We start from the raw sequence: 15,645 nt of genomic DNA, 5'->3' as shown, positions 1-15,645 counted from the left end.
CTGTATATTTTTTTTATACTTTTTTTTAAACTTTGGGTTTATTTATTTAATTAATTAATTTATTTATGGCTGTGTTGGGTCTTTGTTTCTGTGCGAGGGCTTTCTCTAGTTGTGGCAAGTGGGGGCCACTCTTCATCGCGGTGCGCGGGCCTCTCATTATCGCGGCCTCTCTTGTTGCGGAGCACAGGCTCCAGACGCGCAGGCTCAGTAATTGTGGCTCACGGGCCTAGTTGCTCCGCGGCATGTGGGATCTTTCCAGACCAGGGCTCGAACCCGTGTCCCCTGCATTGGCAGGCAGATCCTCAACCACTGCGTCACCAGGGAAGCCCCTCCCTGTATATTTTTAAAGTCATTTTTCTTAAGGTTACCCTGTCAATCCCTCAACTTTTTTTTTTTTTTTTTTAAATTTATTTATTTATTTATTTTTGGCTGTGCTGGGTCTTCGTTTCTGTGCGAGGGCTTTCTCTAGTTGTGGCAAGCGGGGGCCACTCTTCATCGCGGTGCGCCGGTCTCTCACTATCGCGGCCTCTCTTGTTGCGGAGCACAGGCTCCAGACGCGCAGGCTCAGTAGTTGTGGCTCACGGGCCCAGTTGCTCTGCGGCATGTGGGATTCTCCCAGACCAGGGCTCGAACCCATGTCCCCTGCATTAGCAGGGAGATTCTCAACCACTGCACCACCAGGGAAGCCCAATCCCTCAACTTTTGATGTCTAGTTCAACCCCCATATGCTCTACAGGCTTTTCCTGGATTCATCCTCCACTCCACACCGATCTCGCCATTTTCTGAATTTTCGTAGTGCTTGTTTTCTGCCTTCTTTAGTTTAGTCTTTAATCACATGGTGCTTTGAATTTTTAGTTAACTGCTTCAACGTTACCCCTTTTTGATTCATGTAGATTATAAACTCCTAGTTCTAGGAGCTGTGCTGTCTCCCTTTGTGCCTAGAAACTACTGAAGCTGTATGCAACTCATCGTGTCCGGCTGTTTATGAATGAGGAGCAAGTTAAGGAAAGTGAAGTCTTGATCATCAGTGAGAGAGAGCTTCAAACCCATGTCAGTTCTTATCCTTCCTTCTATCATGGTCTCCTCCTTGCCATTGTGCTTCTCAGTGTTGTACGTATAGGTACGGGTCACCTCTTTGCTCTGGTAGGGGATGAACAGGTGTGGCTGCAGGAAGATGATGGCAGGGTGCCCAAGGGTGGAGAGGGTGCAAATTCCCTGCGTTGATCTCTTGCTAAGAGACTCCTACCTTCCTTCTACAAGCACAGATGAAGGTCTACCGAGAAAAGTTGGCATGCAGAGATGTCACAAGGCCACATAAAAAAAGGTTCATCTATTTGCTTTGCTTTTATATGTAAATCAGTTCCTTTGTCTGGTATTTTTGATTTGAAGTGGCTCATAAATGCGTATCTACCTTGTAAAAGGAGATTAACTGTTAAACAATTATGGTGATAATACTTGTGATTCATACATGAAATCGCTAAGCGTATAATTATTTTATATATTAAAAACAAATGAATAGGTTAAAACTATGTAGTGTTTTATCTAACAATTGACAAAAAGTTTGAAAGGGAACCGGTTTTATTTTGTGCATGAGTAACAAGTCTAAGTAACATTTTGTATCACACATCCTTATGAACTTTTCTCCAGCTGTAGTACTAAACAGAATTTGTTACAGTTGCCACTGGAAGCCTCCAAGCAAGAAAATAAAACAGTGCTCTGGCCCTTAGGCCATTTAAAACCTGTTCTTCTGACCAGAACAAGTAAAAGATCCAACCTAGAATGCTGCAGGCTATAATTAACATTTTTTTCCCTTTCATATCCCATTTTGCCCGCTTTAGGAGAGCAAAATGGAAATTTCTTCTGGCATTAATTTCATATCATTATGTGTTACAAAAGATGTTAAATAAAATAGAAATAAACATTTTAGAGAGTAATTTAGGGAATTCCCTAAACATGTAGAAAACAGTAGCACTGAGAATCCCACATTGAAAAAGCACAAAGTTGTCCTCAATATCCAACCAAGTTTAAAGTACTTATAAAGTACTGATAATGCACCCAAGTCCCCTGTACTGTAGGCTGTGAATTAGGGAAGGTATGCAGGGCATATATATGTAAGTGGAATAAGAAGAATTACAACATTCATTCCTACTCTCTAGGAATTCACAATTTTGTTTGGTACACAGAACTTGCACATAAAACTTATAAGACCTGACAGCAAACAATCAGCAAATACAACGTGTAATATAGAATCTGGAACGCATAAAATTACATTTCAGAGTAGATCTCCCTTCTAATTGTTTTACTTCAGCCAAGATTAAAGTTAGTTTGCATTTTCTGAGTTCAATAGCTGGTGGCCAGGGTAAATATTTCACACACATGTTGTATGACAAAGGAAATCAACCTGACATTTAAAGCTTAACATGCATAATAAGAACAAAATAATTGTGTATATGCGTTGTATTTTGTGAGGATTGGAGATCATTCCAGCAGGCATGGTCAAATACACATGAATTGGGACTTCCCTGGTGGTCCAGTGGTAAAGAATCTGCCTTCCAATGCAGGGGACGCGGGTTTGACCCCTGGTCAGGGAACTAAGATCCCACATGCTGCGGGGCAACTAAGCCCGTGTGCCAAAAACTACAGCGCCCACGCGCCCTGGAGCCTGCGCATCAGAGAGAGAGAGAAAACTAGAGAGAGAAAACCTGCATGCCACAACTAGAGAGAAGCCTGAGCACCACAGCAAAGAGCCTGTGCTGCAATGAAAGATCCCGCACACCTTAGCGAAGAGCTTGCGTGCCGCAACTAAGACCTGACACAGCCACAAAAAAAAAAAATAAAAAGAAAATAAATAAATATTTTTAAAAAAGGCATCACCGTCTGTTGGGGATGGGCAGAATGGCTGCACTTTATTAAAAAACAAACAAAACAACAAATACACATGAATCGTGATATGGCCTAAAGACACAATCATGCCAATATGCTGTGTTCCATCACTTAATTATTTTCTCAGCCTTCACTGTGTGGTTATTTGCCTGCCTAGTGCTAGCTGCTGGTTCCCCTACCCGGTCTGGAAAGCACCTGTCCCACCATCTATAAGGCCATGTCACCAGGTGGGCAGATTTTGTTTCCTATATAAGGATATTTGGTGCTGAAAAGCAAGCAGTCATTTGATAAATGTTTATGGATTTTGAATAAACCGTGGTCAAATCTGTAAAATTTGAAGGTTTTGGTTACATCTGCATTGAGATGCACTCTAATATTCCATGTCTGTATATGAAAAAATTAATTCTTTTTAACTTCATATAAATTCCTTCAAAACCTATTTTCCTTATCATTTTTTCCCAAAAGTTTCATGTTGTTCGGGATTTATCTCTAAGTGGTCAGTAATATATTTTCTGCGAATTTAAAAACAACTGAAATGGTAGTCAGACAACTGGATTGTGAATATAGAAGTTGGAAATAGCTGTAATACTTAAATTGACCAAAGGATGGTCATTTGAAATAAGATCTGGGTCTCCCTTTACTCAAATATTATATTCCAAATATGTAAAAGTTCTAAATATGCTTTTAAAGGTAAGTAGCTAACTTTATTTCCCAGGGGAAAAAAGTTGTGTGTTTTTTTCATTTTAAAGGGATAGTCCCAGTGAAATTTGTTTTACATTTTTGTTAGGTGTAAATAACTTTTTTTGTAAATAAAGTTATGAACTATATTCACTTGGATAGTTAACCACTTAAATATATCCATTTTGAGAATATTATAAAATAAATAACTCTTCTGTAAAGTGAGTAAGTACCCTATCATTTGGATTTTCAAGAATAGTTAATAGCTTATTAACAAAAGATGCATTCCTACATCTTTTGCTAATAAACTTTACTACTGAGAAATAGAGTAATATAGTAAATACATTATACATTATATGTGATACGTACTACATACATATAACCTAAAATACGTAATAATAAGAGATTTAGGAAAAATATTCATGGGCACAGGTTTTTCCCTACTTCACACATAACTGAAAGATAGCCACCTGGCTCCACGTTGCCAGGCTGGCCTGGCAACGCTGCCTGGTCACAAGGCAGGGATTAGGCTATTGCCTCCTCTTAGTCACCATCTCTCCCATTAACATCCTTGTTAAATCTAGATAACGATACTCATGAACGTCAGGAGGGATGTATTTCTCTGTCTTGTTCATTGCTTTACCCTCCTTCTCTAAAACAGCTCTTGGCACAAAGTAGGAGCTCAACAGATTTTTGTTGAAGAAGTAAGTCTTCATTAAAAAGGAGCTTCTTCTCCGTAGATTTGCTCTGGGGGGGTATCATCACCAAGTTTGTGTTACCCACAAATTCTGAGAGCCATAAACTGAGTTTTGTTAGCTGAGGTTTGCCTTGGGCTGTATTGAGAATTAAATCATAAGAAATGATAGGGGCAGGGCAGGGCAGGGTGGGGGGTAGGAGAAAGAAGAGAGAAATATTACCTAGTATCTCTGATATAAAGTTTCTAAAAAGCTTTTAAAACTTTGTTTTCATTTAGATAAAGACTATTCCAAAGACATCAGACTGATACAAATTTCTCAAAAGAAGTTCCAAAGAAAGTGACAAGAAAAATGTAACCTGTAATCTGGGTCAAAGGCAAAACTACTTAATATTCCCTTTGGGATTTCTAGAACAATGCAACAGAAAAAAGGAAAAATTAATTAATTCAAAGGATATTGCTCTGTGTATGTGTATTGTATACACACACACGCATATATATATATTGCTGTGTATGTGTGTGTGTGTGTGTGTGTGTGTGTGTATATATATATCTTTTACAGCATTCACTTAGAGGTCTGACAAGATTTTGGGAAACCTCTACTCACTTGCTATTTTAAAGCTCTTGTTATTTTAAAAATTATTATCACAAATTACATCAAGGTCTCGTAATGACCATTTGTAGTAGAAGTTTACCTTCATGGGCTTCTCCATCAGCTATTTATGGTTATAAGTTCAGTATCCTGTCAAGACTTAGAAGACAACTCTATCCTGAGGTTATTTAATTTTAGGGAAAAAAACCCCATAATAGATATACATATTTTTTAGAAAAAAACTTAAAAGGGGGGGCTTGAAAATAAAATAGCTCTGGAAACCAGTGTTTAAAAAAAGCTTGGTTGTTGGTGTATGCTAAAGATCAAAGAGTGCACAGGCCCAAAGAAATCAACAAAATCAAACCTTATGTATGGCTGAGAAAATTAAGAGGCTGTAACAAAGATGGGATATTTTTTCCTCCCAAATACAGGCTAGTCCAGCAGAGTACAGACAAGCCCAATATATGTAATAAAATTATGTATGAAATAAAACTGGGTATAACAGCAATGAATTCATGTAGTGTCTCACATTATCTTCAATGGCTTTAAAGGAATAAAAAAGCTAGACGGGTTCTCAATGTTTAATTTACTTTTTGCTTGATCTTTACTGATCAGCGTCATAGACATACTAAAAAAAAAGCAATAAATGTAGGCTTTTAATTACAGACGTAATTTTATATTACTGGCTAAACTTTGGAAGAGAGAAAAATATAAAAACAAAAAGCCCTCCATACCTCACTATTTTAATATAACTGTCATAATTTTTGTATAGTCCCTTCCAGACTTCATATATACATGTTTATATAAGGTTGCAATCAATGGTGCACATACATTCTTTATGTTACTTTTTAAAAAATATTTTTCAGGTTTGCTCTAGTTTTCTAATTTGTCATTGATGATTACATAACATTCCACCTAGTGATTACACCATAATCTACTTAACCATTCCCCTGCTGTTGAATAGTTATTTCCAAATATTGGTTCCTATAACAATGTTTGTATGAAGGTCTTTGTGTATGTGGCTTGTCCTATATCCTACATTTCTTTGGAAAAAAATCTCAGAAGTGAGGGTATAGCAGCAGAGGGTGCAATATATTGCCCAATTGCTTTTTTAGCAGGCAGAACTAAGTGACGGTGACATCAGCTACACATAAGAGTACAAGTTTCTTCAATTCCTGAATTATAGAATTTTAGGATTTAAAAAAAACTATCATCAACAATCACTAGGACTGGCACATTTTCTACTGTTATTAAACTGGAACTGAAGTTTACAAATCCATATCTTGTAAGTCTGTTTAATGTGGGTCCTCTAGGGTCATATCATCCTCAGAGATTTTATAAAATCCAGTCTTTGAACTTGGAGGCTCAGGATTCCTGGCCACCATTCTAAGGTAAGAGGAACCAGTGATGCTTGGACTAAGACGGGAGCCGGGGAGCCTCTACTGACACAAGCTTATTGAAAACAAGACTGAGCTTCTCTAAGTAATAAAATGCCAAACCAACAGAGGTAATTTTACAGGATGACCTCAAGAGATTCTACCAATAGGATAATATGGCAAGGGACTTAACTATAGGCAAAAGTAAGGCCTACTAAAAATAATCCAAATTAACTGCACAGAGCATTGGGCTCTAGGCTCTCAGATGGGATGCAGGGATCATCTGGAGTGAGAGGTTTCCAAACAGTACACATGAGAATCCCCTGAAGGGCTTGTTAAAAGACGGATTACCGGGCCCCATCCCCAGAGGTTCTGATTCAGTAGGTCTGGGGTGGGGCCCGAGAATTTGCATTTCTACCAAGTTCCCAGATGATGCTGAGGCTGCTGGTCCAAGGACCACACTTTAGATTATTTCTTTATTCTTTTAAAATCATGCATTAAGTACCTAATAAGTGCCATGCTATGTGCTGGAGATACAAAAAGGAATAAAACCAGTTAGTACCTGATTCAAGAAATTAATAATCTATGTTTTTGTAGACATTGCACTGCTCTAGTCCTAAAAGTCAACAAACTTGGACCTTGTTGAAAACAAAGTTTAAAAATATATTATATTGCCTTTAAATAAAGCCAGGGTATTTCTAATTAGTTCCAAACGCTTTAGGAAAACATGTAGTAATCCTACAATGGCAAATGCCTGAGTGTTTTCTTCACTCTTCTGGATTTTATTAACATATGCAAATAATTTGTTACAGTATCTTCTTCATTTATATATATACCATTCATGTGTTTGTTCTCTTTCATAACTCCATCCACCATATAAAAAAGAGAAAGATTTTCTATAAGTACTTGTCCATACACAATCAAAACCTTGTTTACAAAACCCAGGTAATATCAACTGACAGAAAAGAACAACATCGAGTACAGTAAGACTTGGGGATTCTCTGATTTAGATTCAGACTTCAGTAACACTGTGGAAACATGAATAACAAGTAAGCAATATGCTTAGTCATACCCATGAGGGTGGCCTATACTTGTTAAACACTGCCTATCAGCTGATTCACGGAATTAATGAACTTGCTTTGGAGGTGGCTGCTAAGCTTCTATTTCTATCAGATACACGTTGGCTTCCCATAACTATTTTTGGAAAAAAAAAAAAAGGCAAAATAAAGTAGGTATAAAATTTTGTGATCTGTGGATCTGCCAAAGTATTAGGCATTATTTATATGTCTTTGGCATATTGTTTATGACATGATTGAAAGACTCCTCTCATTTCAATCTATTAGAAAGCTACTTTAAAAGTCTGGAAGAACTAACTCATGAAGAGATTACATAATTTGTTTAACGTCACAGAGAAAAGACATAGCAAGAGGTAATATTCAGATATCTAATTACATTAACCAACTACTAACTCCTGGCCTTAAATTTGATAAGATTTCTTGGATAAACTGACATTTAGGAATGACAATTTGTTTTTCTGAAGGAAAAAAATGGTTCAAGGAAGAATTACGGTGCATGTTGATTTTTTTTTTTTTTTTTTTTTTGCCACACCACACAGCTTGTGGGATTTTAGTTCCCCAGCCAGGGATCGAACCTGGGCCCTTAGCAGTGGAAGCACTAAGTTCTAACTACTGGACTGCCAGGGAATTCTCGTCTGTTGAGTTTTAAGAGAAAAACAAATTCATGTGTGGGAGAACATATCCCTTCCTATCACGGCTATTTCAAGTGGCTATTTTCATATTTGGTTTCGTGAAGGTTGGTTTATGGAGAACTGGGGACATGAATCACTTTAATTTTATTTTTCCTTCTCCTGATCCCCTCTTTCAAATTCCAAGTGTGTTTACTATTCCTTAAAAGCCTTGCTTGCAGGTAGCAAGCACACCAGGAACTAACCTTTCAAATTTTTGCTGAGGATGTCTTAAAGAATTAACCCTGCTGGAAATACTGGCATTTTGCAAGTGGACTCCAAACTTTCAAAGGACACAGACGGTGTTGGCGGCAAAATGACGGCCAGTGGGGTGGGGTCAATGTTAAGGAGTTCTTTCCAGCACCTCATCGTTGCCCCTGGCAGTCTGATAGGTATGTTTCCCCATCGCCTTCGCTGTAAAGGAATAGTTACTCCTTAAACATGCAGGATAAGAATATCCTCTTTCCATTCACTTTCCCAGATTCTCTCCTGAAGCAACTTATAGAGCCCAAGAGAGAAACAGTGCTAAGTGGCAACTTTAGAATTTAAAGCTGTCCTAAAAGTCTATGATGTCACCGAGGGGCAGGGTAAATTCTTAGAAACCAACCCTTTCATTCAGGTGTCTGTACGGTTACTGTGCAACCCGCCGCGTGTGGGAAGTGAGCACACGCAGATCTCTTACACTCCCACTCAGGGTATTTCCCTACTTTTCTCCCTCCTATCTACCTTCTCCTTATCTGTGGTAAACTGTGCAGACTTCTCACCCCAGGTCTGCGCTAATCTGAACTCTTCCCAGAAGGTCAGGAAATGTGTCTCAGAGAGGCTTATCCACATATTACAATTCTCCTAAATGAGTCCACAAATTAAAGTGCTCCTTAAAAAATCAGGTAAAACTAGCAATGAATTTATTTTCTAAAAACCAGTGAAGTGGAAGAAAAATGTTTCTTAAACAAGACACTGAAGCAAATTGAACTAAACTATTACAGGATTGAGTGTAAATCCTCCCTGTAAGGTTTTAAATCTCTATTGTAAATGATTCATGGTACATGAATTGATGACTTCATTTCTTTCCTTCACATCTGAGAAGTCACAGTAGAGAAAAGAACCTCATTGCACCCCGTCCCTCCAAAGATTTTCAAGTTGAGAATGGCCTGGTCACTGGAATAGCTGAAGGTATAGCAATGGCTCTGAGAAAGCCAAACTAGACCGTGAAGAGAGCGGAAATTAGGGCTGCTCCCCACTCCCCACCCGCATAGGGGAAGCCACCGAAAACATGGAACACTCATCTACAGGCACTGGCCTAAGCCATTCTTTGCCCTCTGCCCCCCCATCCTTTTAGTTAGGTCCCCACTTGGGCTCTGTAGCTGCATACTCAGGGAACAGGGTGGGAGGTTCAGGCCTGGAACCAAGGCCCTTACTTGCTTGCAAAGGAGACAATAAAATGGATTATTTAACAATCCATAAGGAGAATTTAAAATTTATTATTTGGATGATGCACGGTTAATTATATGCTTTTCCAGTGAGTCCCTACTAGTAAACTGTTGGGTTCCTAGGAGGCAAATTCACTTTTCAAGCCACTAAAAGTCTATTTTTTGGCTGCAGCTTCTTAGAAAGAGCCCCAAGTTTTATAACAAGCACAGTCACTATTTAGTCTTTAAGCTGTGATACTAAAATGTCTTTTGATCTGAAGGATCATAGGCCTCACTAGAAAACAAACACACATTAAGTATTCACAGGGTGCACCATAAAAATATGTAAAGAATAGAACTTTATCAAATAAAAGCACAGCCTGCACCTTCTAAACGCATTAGACATAGAAACCAACACGAAAGGATACACACTGTGTCTACGCAGGACTCACAAAGATATTATCAGTAAAACAAAAATAATTCCTAGGCTGATTTTTGTCCGAAGTCACCAGAGAATAGGAAATACAGTTTTAAGCTGAATAATGATGAAATTTCTCATTTCAGAAACATTTTATAAATTGATCACCCCATGGCAAGCATTATCTTCAGTTCATTCTTAACAATAATCTCAAAATTAATACTAGGGTAAACTATTAATAGTTGGAAAAGTATTAGCTCAATTAAATTCAGGGCCAAGGTCATATCATTTAAGATACACAGGTTTGCTGAGAAAGTCTGAAAATCATACAAAAAAAAGAGCATAGAACAATAATTGCAATACTTTTCCCATTTCATTGATAAGGAAATGGAGATTTAGAATGGATAAGTGACTTGCCTCACTATAATAATTAAAATGGTTAAAAATGTAAACATTCACATGGTTATTAAAACATAGGTGTGCGTTGCCTGTTGAAGAAAAATATGAAGAATATATAAACCTGTTTTTTAAAATAAAAAAATAATTTAAGTATATACCATTATCGGGGATAGCTGTTGTCTTAACATCTCCAAAAGTTTTCCCCAAAATACGATCTATTTTATTTGAGCTGATTTCCTTTCAAGAACCTACTTAAGTATTGTAGGTAAATAAAAATTAAAATATGACATTTTTATTAAATAAGCTTCAAAAGATATGCCTTATAACTCCCCCAAGCCTACCTCTGTATTGTGATACAATACAAATAGTAAACGACAAAGCCGAGGAAGATTATAAATAATCTTCAATTTGAAAATTTTATCTAGAAAGCTATGAAGCTAACTGAATGTTGATACACTGGGGCTATCTATGCTAGCTAGCAAGGTGGTTATTTACAGATCTTATTGTACTTTTGTGGAGTCAAATTAGATCGGTTTCAAAGGACCTTTGTAATAAGCATTTTAAATCGCTGCCCTTTTTGTTGCTTTTAGGCCTTAAGAGAGAAAGGGACAGGGCCTTAAGAGAGGTCAGCTACCCTCATGAGGAGATCTGTTAGGAAAAATGAGAAAAGCAAGTTAGAAATTCAGTTTAACAATTTTGAAGGTGTCAGGGGGCATATGTTTACGCCTATAGACTGGTGACATAACAAGTTTTCTTGATTAGTGATTCAAAAAAATCCTCTACAGCTGATATTTATTTAGTGGAATCCTATGAGACCAAAAAATTCTTCTGGTATATTTGCCACACCTTATGGCATTATTATATTTCCAAGTTCAAGTGACAGTGAATTCAGCAGAACATCCACAAATTAGAAAGACCAACATTTTCTGTCCTACTCATTGGGCATATATAAATCCTATGAAAGAAGAGAAAGTAATAGACCAGGATATATAAAACATTTGTAAAGTATTATTTTAATATTGTTTTCATGAAAGTCTCCCGTTATTAAAAACCATTTCACAATTTGAAAACTAAAATGAAATGTATTATTAATACTTGTGTATGTTTCCACAGCTGTGCCACTCACACAGCTTTCGAATACATAATGAACTTGATAATTAGGGTTAGTGGCAAACATCCTTATTTTCAGAGAATTACGGAAGAGAAAAATAAGCATTTGTTTATAGTCATATAACTTACTAAGAGCAATTAGCTGTGATCAGTAATGTATTATTTCTAATGCATACTCCTAAAGTCATACTTTTTTTCCTGTATAAATTTTAATACACAGGGACAATACAACTTTAATGTCACAGGGATTTTGGAATTAATATTGTGATTTTTAAAAAATTACAATTTAATGGTTTTTTTAAATGTAGTTCTGAAAAATATACAAAGAAACGAACAGTAAGGAAACTAGTCCCTTCAAAAAAAATAGTGTATTTAATTATTAAAAATGCCAATTGCAAAAATATTTTCAACATATTCTAAGTTTAATAAAGAATATGACGCTGGTGAATATTTTAGTTTTAATTAAAAAAAGAAATTATATGCTTTTAAACTTAAAAGAATGAAAAAAAAGTGCCCAAAAAACTTAGCCTGGAATTCTCCAAAACTTTATACTTCACTGATGCCATGTTTTCATAGCAGTTATCATAAAAGCAAGAAACAAACTTTTAAACATGAAAAAGTTCTGATTTAAAAATTAAATCACCAGGTTTTTCCCTCCTTCCACTGATTTGCAAAAGATGGAGCAGTCGGTCACTAATTGATTCTAACATCTTTAAATTTAAGATATAATCATCGGCAAGTGAAGTGTCAAATATCATTATAATTTAAATAAAGGAGAATGATGAGAAGTACACATGAAGACAAAAATGGATGCTTTTGTAACAAACCTCACTTTTTAGCTAACAGCATTCATTTTACAATTTTGTATTTTAAAGAATACTATGGTGCCGTATTAACTTCAGAGTGAATCTGATTGAAAACAGACAACACAAAAATTGTTTTCAAACTTGAAAAAGATCTTTTGAAATATCACTGCAAAAGCTAACTGGTAGCATCTCTGAGTATTTTCTACAGAACTTCCATAGGAGTGGAAAGTATTTCTTTAGAAAGAAGCTGCAATGAGTGTCTATGTCAGTCTCTATTCCAAAAGGGTTTTCTAAATCATCTAGACCATCAGGTGGTCCTGTTTTCAGTCAGCGATTGATCACTTAGCTATGAACAAGAAGACTGCCACCGAATACCTGGGATCTGTCCAAGATCTGCCCAGCTCCTTCTAAAGGGTGTTAGTCATTGCTCTCTCAATAACTCCAGTTACAATTTGTTTCATGAATGATAAAAACAGTTAACATGAAAATCATGTACTTTAAAATCGAGTTTTTCATACAACTCAGTTAGTCATCTTGCCTGGTTTTGTTTTCAGACGATGATCTATACAAATTAATTTTACATTTTGACCCCAATTTTGAAAGGAAAAGAAGAAAACTTCAGCTTCTTCATGACAGACTTTTTTTTTTTTTTTTTTTTTACTTTATGCTTCCTAAAATAATTGACACTATTTTCCCAACCATTATTCTCAGACCCAAGTGAATTAAATTCTCGCGGTAAAACAAGAGTACAACAAAATAATAACGATATAATATCATCACCACGATCATCATGATCATCATCTTGCAAATTTTGGACGCATCACCAACACATTTCAACAACGTGCAGTTACAGTAAGCCGACTCACCTAAGCAATGGGAGTTAAGAAGGATTTAGAAACGCAGCCTTCTGATCACCAGCAGAGGTAAAGGCCCCTTCTTTACCTAACAAGTGACCTTATATAAAACCAGCAGATAGGTTACTCCCAGTTTCTGCCTCCTTACCTCAGGCTCCTCCCCAAATACCGAGACAGAAAGTACCACAAATACACACCCACTTTCCACCCCTTACACGGAGGGACCAGAGACTTCAGTTAAGCTGCCCTACCTCCACCTACCCCAGTCAGGCTCCGAAGAGCAGGAATCGAGCCTGGCACGTGGAGGAGCCACGGCGCCGGCAGGCCATCTTCCCGACCACTGCGGGGGTGGGAGGGGGCCGCGCTCTCCATCCCCTGCCCCCGGGCAAGCCAGCCCCCGTCCCCGGCCCTTCCACTCGGCTCACCGCCAGCAAGGTGCTTAAGGGAACCGAGGCTGGGTGCCCCACAAATGCGCCCCTAGCTTAACTGTCACCACGACCCCGCAGTGGTCACTGTCTGGGTGCTGGAGGCGGACTCCGTCGCCGCGGGACGCACCCGCACGGGATCCCGCGCCCGGCCACGAAGTACCCCGGGAGCAGCCCTCGGACCCTGCCCACTTTCGCCGGGGCTCGGAGACCCGGGTTCTCTCAGACCCCCGGGCAGGCACGCGCCGAGGGGCCCGTCCCGGCCGCGCGGGGCGCACGGTCTCGCGTCGCCGGTGCGGACCGCCGCTCTCCCCCGCGCGCGTCGCGCGCAGCCCGTGCCCTCCGCCGCCTGTGTACTAGCCCTGCGCCGGGACGTCTCCTCAGGGAGCGACCCTCGGCCGGGACCTGTCAGCCCCGGTGCCCTCGGACCACGACCCGTCCGCCCGGGGCCCCTCCGTCCGAGAGCCCGTCGGCCCCTGCCCCCCGGAGCGCGCCTCAGCGCGGGTCCCTCCGGGGCCCCGCGCCCCTCGGCGAGCCCCTCCGTCCACGGGCCCTCGCCCGGCGCCGCTGCCCCGAGCGCCCCTGGCAGCCCGACTCTGACCTGCGGCGGTGGCCTGGCGGTCCGCTCCGGTGTCCCGGTGGCCGACCGAGCGCCCCAGGCGGCGGCTCCGGCGCGGGCTCCGAGTGCGGTCGGCCCCGCCTGCAGCGGCTGAGCCAGGCCGGGCCGGGGGCGGGCGGGGGCGGGGGCGGGGGCGCGGGGCGGGCGGGTGTTCGAGGGGGAGGGGAGCGGCCGGGCCGCCGCCGCCTCGCGCACAGTAGGACTCCTGCTCGCCGCGCCCACTTTCCCTGGAGCGCCTACTCTGCGCCCGGCCTCGCTTGTTCCTCACAGCCGCCGCTGGGAGGCGACCCAGAAATGGCCCCATTTTCCCTGAGGAGGGACCGGCCGGAGCCCAGGAAGATGCCCACGGTCACGTCGGGGAGAGCCGAGGTGTGGAGCTCCGGAGCTGCCCTCCCTCTCCAGGCCCGCGGGTCTCGCCTTCGCACAGTGGTCTGCGGGTGTTTTGTTTTGTTTTGTTCTTTTCCTCAAGTTCTTTTCAATGACATTCTTAAAAAAAAGAAAAAGAAAAAGAAAGAAGAGCATATTTAGGATCACCTGGTTTTTATCCCATACCCAATGGCGCTGCACACTTTCTGCTCCCCCCCCTTTCGCATTTGTACTTCCCACTGGTATTCATTATTCACTTAAAGCGTCAAAGTTTTAATTGCAAAAATTTAAAGTATTCATTAACCTCTGACAGAAGTTTTAAACTTCTTTAGCAGTGTTTTTTACGCTGAGGGACCCGGACACATGGTGCGGGGGGCTGGGGCGGGACGCGGGGCATGGGAATCTTAAGTTTGGAGTTTGAGGAGCAGTTTGGGGTCGAGCTTCCTCGTGCATGGACCAGGGGGACTCTGGGCAGCTTCGTTTCCTGCCGCTCCCCTTATCGTGACCCATCCAAAGGGGGTTGATAGATACCCAGCCAGAAACCCCCTAGTCTTCTGGACTTGAGGCCTTACTTTCCTTACCTTTTTCCAATCCCATTTACTGAACATCCTGTTCTGGGCCTGGCCGTCCTTGGGGAGCAAAGGTGCATAAAAACTGTAATTTCAAGAAGCATATCAATTACTTGCCCAGGATTACTTGCTCCAGTCCTTTAGCGTCTTAATTGGTTGGGGATGGCTAGTTCTTTTTCCTCTAGGGCAGCTGGTCCTTGTTTGCAGTTTAAAGTAAAACATTATGAGGATGGTTATCACCTCGGAGAAGGTTCAGAGCTTAATTCAATAGATTCATGCCCTCCACCTGTCCCATAAAGTAGGAAGTTAAGAGCCACAGCTGAATAGGGACTTCAAAGAGGACCATTTTATTTATCACTGAAAAACGCCATTTCCTTGCCTGCCATTTAGGTAGTCAGATTGACACGGCTCAGCAGTCTACACTCCAGCATAGAAGTGCTGCATGCATCCCACTTCTTCTTCTTTTTCTAAAATAAATTTATTTATTTATTTATTTATTTTTGGCCACGTTGGGTCTTCATTGCTGCGCGTGGGCTTTCTCTAGTTGTGGTGAGCAGGGGCCACTCTTCCTTGCAATGCGTGAGGTTCTCATTGCGGTGGCTTCTCTTGTTGCGGAGCTGGCGCTCTAGGTGTGTGGGCTCAGTAGCTGTGGCTCGCGGGCTCTAGAGCGCAGGCAGTTGTGGCGCACAGCTTTTGTTGCTCC

The 15,645-nt window shown here is 40.7% G+C and overlaps 1 protein-coding gene across 1 annotated transcript in view; it reads right to left on the bottom strand.

Moving 5' to 3' along the window:
* PPARG (peroxisome proliferator activated receptor gamma) overlaps positions 1-14,071 on the bottom strand; it is a 128,251-nt gene extending 114,180 nt beyond the window's left edge. The window contains exon 1 of the mRNA XM_036869003.1: positions 13,990-14,071. The gene's annotated coding sequence lies outside the window, so the exon portion shown is untranslated. The remainder of the gene's footprint in view (positions 1-13,989) is intronic.
* Positions 14,072-15,645: the final 1,574 nt, after the last annotated feature.

This window comes from Balaenoptera musculus, chromosome 11 (assembly GCF_009873245.2).
Source record: "Balaenoptera musculus isolate JJ_BM4_2016_0621 chromosome 11, mBalMus1.pri.v3, whole genome shotgun sequence".
Classification (NCBI taxonomy): domain Eukaryota; kingdom Metazoa; phylum Chordata; class Mammalia; order Artiodactyla; family Balaenopteridae; genus Balaenoptera; species Balaenoptera musculus.
Note: the sequence above shows the minus strand (reverse complement) of the source record. Positions and strands in the feature narration are given on the sequence as shown.